The following is a 7,712-nucleotide window of genomic DNA, read 5'->3' on the forward strand; positions in this document are numbered from 1 at the left end:
TTAAATAAGATTTGAATATTAAAATTATGAATAGGGATTCATATTGATTAGGATTATTGTTGAATTTAATACTAAATTAAATTAATTAAATTATTTAATATTAATTTAATTTAAAAATTGATTGTTAGAATTAATTTTGAAATTAAATGGAATTGGTCAAAATTGCATTAAAAGTCAAAATTGTTGACTATGTCAAAAATGCAACAAAAGTCAAAATATTGACTTTTGATTTTGAAAGTCAGAAAGTCAAATTTGAGACTTTGGACTTTGAAAGTCAAACTTTGACCTTTGACCAAGTTAGTGGAAAGATCGAACAATTGTGAGTGAGAAATGTCACTTTTTTGCATTGTTAAGTGTTGTCTTCATTTGAAGACAAACTTGCCTCACTAATCCCACTTTGAGCTAGTGGATTTTTTAGTATCAAATTTTCATCAAACTCAAAGTTGCATGTTTTGCAAGTAATGGCCTTTAAAAGGAAGAGATTATTGATTTTTTTTTTTTTTTTAGCCAAGTGGAAATTTATGAGATTATGTGATAATCTCGTTTTTTTTTCTCTCAAATACTTAATCTTTTCCTCTCTAAATTAGTCACTCATTCTAAGGCCGGAGAATAGTTAGGAAGACTCTCGCGGTGGTCTACGAACTGTTCGTGAGGAGATTGGAGCTGATTTGGAGAAGATTGAGACTACAAAGATTGTATTTCTTCCTCCCCTTTTATTTCTTTTAATAGCATGCTTATTCTTTGAAATTAACCTAATTAGAGTACTTTAAATCCGTTATTTCTTCCGATGTGCATGTGTTCGTTCTATCATTTATTTGGAATGATGAGGCTTTGAGGCGCTACTTGTTTAAATTCTTATTTCATCTTGTTCTTTCTTTGCTCGAGACTAGCAAAGCTTCAAATTTTGGGTGGTGAAAAACACCTGAAAAGTGCTTTTCTTACCTTCGGATTTAGAGCTAATATTGCTAGTTTGTATGATTTGACATGGTTAAATTATTTAATTTCAGGAAATCGAGTCACAAGAGCAATTCGAACTTATTTGGATGAAATTTGTGCAAATTCTAAAATACAATGGCTCTAGGACCAACCTTGCAAAGAGAAGTGAAAGAACAAGGTCAAAAATCGCTAAGTGATCAAAAACAGGGTAGCGTAAAGCTACCTCAGAGCGTTGCAATTCTCCAGAAAGAAGGACATGCGTCACTCTGCCTATTAGACAGTGTCGCAATGTCGTCTCCGAGCGTTGTGACGCTGTGACAATGTAACATCCCAATTTTTTTTAGAAAAAATTAAGTTAATTATCTCAAATTGCTAAGTTTTAGTTTCCTAATCTTTGGAATTTGGAAACAAATTGTTACAGTTGAAGAAGTTTTATTGGTTAATGTTTTGAATATGAGTTTTAAATTAATTGGAAGGGATAATTGAATTATTTGTAAAAAAAATTTTGAGTTTTTGTGAACTTTGAAAAGGAAAAGAGGAAATTGTGATTTTAAGATTTTACCCTCTTTAATTTTGGAACTTGGATCCAAAATTTAAGTAAATAATTAGGAAAAGATAATTGGTTTATTTGGAAATAATTATTAAGTACTTAAAAAGATTTATAAATTTGGATTCAAGTTAATTTGGAAAGTTAGAATTTAATTTTGGGATTTAGAATTTTTGGAAAGAAGTGATTTAAAGTTGGTGAATTTATTTTTAGGTTTATTTAATTAATTGGAGAAGAGGTGAAAGATTTGAGTTTGATATGACATATTTATTAAGGAAAGAAAAAATATATATATATATACACATAAGGGTTTTGGAATTTAAGAAAAGAAAAAGGAACAAATATATATAGGTTTTGGAATTTAAGAAAAGAAAAGGAAAGAATATATATGGGTTTTGGAATTTAAGAATATAACCTAAATATATATAGGTTAGTGAAATCCCGAAGGAGATCACTAACCTCTAGTTAAGTCCTAAAGGAGATCACTAACATCTCGTGAATCCCATTAGAGACACTAACCTCTGGTGAATCCCGTAGGAGACAAAAACCTCTAGTGAAATCTCGAAGAAGATCACTAACCTCTAGGGAATCCTAAAAGAAACACAAACCTCCAGTGAATCTCAAAGGAAACACAAACCTCTGGTGAAATCCCGAAGTAGATCATTAACCTCTGGTGAATCCCGAAGAAAATACAAACCTCTAATGAAATCTAAATAAAATATAAGTTCAAAATAAATTTTCAAACAATAGAACTTTATGTTCAAATATCAAGACTGGAATTTAAAGCATTAAAACATGAGTCGAAGCATCTCTCTGATCCCAATGGCACAGTCACGGACTCCTTTTGTCATTCGTAGGTATGTCCTTGCTCTTAGTTGAAAACATATCATAAAAAAAGATGAGTATAGAATACTCAATAAGTAACTCATTACTGGGATGCTAAGCATTTATGTCTAATAAATGCAACATTCTAATGAGACATGCAAAAACCTTTACTTATCATGGATGATCATCTAGTGAATAATTTAACCCGGCCTACCATTGGTGAGATGTACCCACAAACCTCTGGTGAAATCTCAAAGAAGATCACTAACATCTCGTGAATCCCATAGAAGACACCAATCTCTGGTGAATCACGTAGGAAACAAAAACCTCTTGTCACACCTCGTCCCAAACTACTATCTGAGCCTAGGAGAGGACATGACTGCAGCAGTTATCAACCCTTTTGTTGACACTTATTGCCTAATAACTCTAACGGAAAATAACTCTGCTACCAACATGCAACTCATATACAGCGGATGCCTCTTAGGCCAAATACATTAAGTTTAAACACACAACATATTTAGAGAGATTACATTACTAGTTTCACAAGTCCCAATGCCCAAAACATTAGTCCTTATATGAACAACTGTCACATGTGTTCAATATTTACAGTAACCACCTAACAGATAGTTTAATATATCTTTGTCCTTTAGTGGCAGAGCAGATATAGAGCTACCTCCCGGGATTTGACTGCGCTACCTGAGGGAAAGGAAAACATTTGAAAACGGGGTGAGCTTGCTAGCCCAGTGAGTGACTTAAGAAAGAAAACTGATTCTCATGCGAAAGTCTCAATAAAGAGATTAAACTGAAATATAAATTTCTACAACAACCTTGTACTGCAGTATAAACATTTTCCAAGCATAAAGCATATAAAGCTGTTTTTATCAGAAAACATTAAAATTGTTCCTTAGTTGAGAATAACCTTGTTGTGGTTTAATCCCAACGTCAACTACTAGTCAAGAGAACCCTTTTGTTCAATCTTTGACTTTAACTACCTGCGTGCATGTGGCCATACTAAGTATCGTCATACCTTAGGTACTATTGCTCAGTTACCTTCTTAAAACTTGTCCTTCAGTATCGAGCTGCTCGGATACCTTCTCAAATTTTCTTCGGGATCAAGTTTCAAGTAAAACTAGTCATAAAATGACTTTCTCTTTAAAGTATGTAAAACATAACGCATAGAAAACATGTCTTTAAAGATATTAACACATGTTTGGTGTATTTAAACACACATAAATAGTTTTTCATAAACTTTCATACATGGCATGCGTTTAAAACATAACTCATGGTTTGCTTAGAAATTACTTTGTAAAACTAGCTAGCATGAGAATAATCTATCTTTAAAACATGGTTTCTTTAAAACATTGTAATTATTTAGTCACTCACCATGGTCGTTTAGGAACCTCTCTCTCTAGAAGTTCCTTGGTTACCTCAGGCTCCCTTTTGAACCCTAAGATCCAGATTTAATTTAAAGCTCAAATTACTCATAGTTCTAAGCCTTATCTCGAGATACTCCATTCTAAAAACATGCTCTAAACATCAAGACTGGCCCAAGCTTACCCGACAGCTCAACCCTTCTGTCTTTTCCTCATTCTCCAGCTCGATTCCTTAGAGCTTCTTCTCCGACAGTCCTACCCTGAAAACTAGACTCTCAGAGCTTTCAAGTGGCTTTGGAATTGCCAAACGCACGAGTATGCTAGAAGATATCCTCGTCCCAAGTTGATGCTACTTCCAGACTTCACTGTCCGACAATATATCCTCCTCTTGGAACTTTATGACCGACGCATGGTTTTGCTACCAACGCATGCGACTTTCATCAACACATAGTTTCTTCACAATCAGCCTTCTACACTCTTTTTAATGTCATTTGAAGAGAATTTGAGTTATGATCTGAAGAGAAGTCCTTGGCCCTATTTATAGGCGTCCAAAATCTCTCCAAGACCGACACCTCCTGCTTGGCCGCATGTCCAAGTGTCTTTTTCCCACACTATTAACGCAACCTTCACACCATCGCAATCCAAGGTGTCTTCCTCTTCCTTAGCCAACACATAATGCTTAAAATTGCATGTCTTCTTGTGCATCCATCTCACTTTCTTGAAGCCCAAGGTGTCTTCCCAACAAGCCATATGTCCGGATGATCACCATTGGCACATTCCCCACTTTCTCACTTTCTCTCTAGTTTAGACGAACTTCGACTGCTGCACCGCCGACGTCCACATCCTTTCCTCCGTCAAGTTGCAATCGTGCCACTCCGGCCTTCACGTCGTCGGATCTGCTCGTCGTTGGTCCTCCTCTCTTCCAGTTGTTGTCCTCTGTCGAATGTCGTCATGAAGTTCGTAGTTTTGGGATAAGATCTAATTGATTTTTATGGTTTTGTTGAGGATCTTGAATACCTAATAAATAACGAGTTTAATTATCATTTCAATCGTGATTTTGGAGGTTGAATTTGAAAGTTTGAAGGAGTTTAAACGGTCGTTAGCATGCTGTTAAGCAGAGTGAAGGTGATTTCGGCAAGAATTTTGGTAAGGTTTGGGGCTTTGTGACTTGTTCAGTTCGAATGTAATTTATACAAATTAAGTTATTAAGTTTTGTTGCTGATTTTGGCGTGATTAAACGCTTAGGTGTGAACTTAAAGGTTAATTTTTTTTTTAGTTTACGTACTAGGATTTAATTCAAAGATTGTAGAGATTAGAAAGGGTTAATTGCTCAAATATTTGAATCAATTAAAGATTCAAGAATTTCACAAAGATTCAATTGCTTTTTGGTTCAACCTAATATCAAAGTAAGTAATCTTACTACTGGAACTGCCCACGGGCCAGACACTAGATATATGCCAGCATGATAGATGAATATTATGACAGAACGATAACATGATAGATGGATATTATAGTACTGATATATGTTCTTGTATGAGAATCTTAAACTATTTGTGCACGTAGAGACTTGCATGCTAGTAAGAGGTGATACTTGATTCACTAAGGGTGTATTTGATATGAGGATATAGAGGCGTATATGCATGCTGTATAGCCATGATATAGAGGTGCATATGCATGTTATAAAACCATATTGTAATAATTGTGATGTTGAGACTGTAATAGTGTCATTACTGATTAGTTAGATACCTACCAGATATTGTGTTTCCTTCGGGATTTACTAGATATTGTGTTTTCTTCGGGATTCACCAGATATTGTGTTTCCTTCGAGATTCACCAGATATTGTGTTTCCTTCGAGATTCACCAGATATTGTATTTCCTTCGGGATTCACCATATTGTGTTTCTTTCGGGATTCACCATATTGTGTTTCCTTCGGGATTCCCCAGATATTGTGTTTCCTTCGAGATTCACCAGATTGTGTTTCCTTCAGGACTCACCAGATATTGTGTTTCCTTCGGGATTCACTAGAGGTAGTAGGCATATTTAACTACAGTAGGATAGAAACTAGTTTTGCATGTATGTATGTGTCCCATGAGGACTAGAGAAATTTTATGTTCCACCAGAGGTAGGCATCTAGAGGACATAGACGCCTAGCTTGACTCAGTAGTGGAGTTACTTACTGAGTATTTTATACTCACCCTTTCTCATGTTTATGTTTCAGGTAAGGGCAAGGATGCGCTGGCGAATGACAAGAGGAATCCTTGAACGAGCCACTAAGGACCAGTTTTATGCTTTCGCTCATGATATTTAGATTTCTTTCCATGTTTTTCAACTTTCAATTTGATGTTTGAAACTTACTATTAAGATTTGTTTTCAGACCTATTTATTATCATTTATGATTTATGGGTACCCTATCGTATGTTTTTATTATCTAAATTTAATGAAAGTATTTTGAGTTCCGTTTATTTATTTAGCATTTATTTCACTATAAAAGGATGTCGTTTTAAATTTCATGCATGCATGTGTTTAGTAACGATCTAACTTGAGTCCTAGGGGGTCGAATAGTTACAGACAACTTCTTTAAAAATAGGTTTTCTAATGATTGATAGACAAGAGTTTTTCATTGGGATTTCTACCTAAAAGAGAATAGAGACGTCTGAGCAAGAGAGTCGTTGTTGGAGATCGATCAGCAGCTCAATGATGAGAGTTAAGAGATAAAGATTGCAACACGGTGACGGTGAAGGGAGATCGATTTAGTATTTATCCTTCTTTCTTGCTTTCCATGACAAATTTCCGTATTAGATCTATCATTTTGACAATCATGAGTACCTAATCCTCTTATTTCTAGGTTGTTGTTCATGTTATGAATTCACAATGAACTAATTATTAACATTCGGATCAATTATATGACGATTGGATTTTAATCTCTCTATGCAAATTCTTTTGTTTGATTGGTCATTAAACAATTCTATTCTAGGTTGATTTTTTTGCTTTTGAAGAGAAATTTAGTTGGATCTAAGTGATTAAACTAATTTGCTAATGCATGAAAATGATTAAACAATAATAGGAGCTGAAATTGAAAGATCTTAACGCGACATTGTTGTAACCATTCAAAAGAAATTCAAATTGGTACATTCATGCTAGATGGGATTAAGCTTGATAAAAGATATCCTAAATTTAGACTTCTAGGCTCATTCGATCTAATTAATTGATTCATTTGTTAATAACGGTTTAGAAATTCATAATGGAACGACACCCTGGTATCATTTTCCCATTGAAATGTTAGATCTATTTTATTGTTTTACATAACTTCAACAACAAACATTTTTTTTTTTATTATCCAAATAAAATTAGCAAGTACATAACAATAGCTTACAAAAAATTCTCACAACACCAATCTCTAAGGATGATACCACATTCAAAATTTATTACTGTGATACGTACGCTTGCATGCTATCACAAGTATGATGTGTGTGATTGAGCAAGAAGGTCTCTTATGATAGTATCCACTTAAAGAGCGTTTTTATACTACCTCCTATGGTTTTACATTTTTAAGATAGACATGTAGATGATGTCAAATTCCTCGAGGATGATCTTGTTGGATCGGTATGGCAAGCCTGAGGGGTGAATAAGATTTTATTGCACTTTTTCTTAAGTAGGCTCAAATTAAGCCAATTAGACTCTTTAATTTATTAAATAAATTAATAAAAATCCTAATTACTGTTAAATAATAAGATTGATAAAAAAGAAAAGAAAAAAAGAAAAAAAAGGTATGGAACAATAAATTAATCAATCTCAAATGATTAAGAAAAAATAATTTAGAGCATGCAACTAAAATTAATTACAAAATTAAGAAGAAAAGAGTTAAAAAGAAGATATCGTAATTTTTATAGTAGTTCAATCAAATTCGACCTACTCCACTTTTCCAAGTGTTTCCTAAGATTTTAAATAAAGATCTTCTGAGGTTCTTTCCAAGAATTAGAGTCAAATCGCTACGTTGCTCCTTTTTTGAGTTCAAGAGCAAACTCGATC

The 7,712-nt window shown here is 34.0% G+C and overlaps 1 protein-coding gene across 1 annotated transcript in view; it reads right to left on the reverse strand.

Moving 5' to 3' along the window:
- Positions 1–2,773: 2,773 nt before the first annotated feature.
- LOC120080533 (cysteine and histidine-rich domain-containing protein RAR1) overlaps positions 2,774–7,712 on the reverse strand; it is a 38,525-nt gene continuing 33,586 nt past the window's right edge. Inside the window, exon 8 of the mRNA XM_039035221.1 lies at positions 2,774–3,004. The gene's annotated coding sequence lies outside the window, so the exon portion shown is untranslated. The remainder of the gene's footprint in view (positions 3,005–7,712) is intronic.

This window comes from Benincasa hispida, chromosome 6 (assembly GCF_009727055.1).
Source record: "Benincasa hispida cultivar B227 chromosome 6, ASM972705v1, whole genome shotgun sequence".
Classification (NCBI taxonomy): Eukaryota; Viridiplantae; Streptophyta; class Magnoliopsida; order Cucurbitales; family Cucurbitaceae; genus Benincasa; species Benincasa hispida.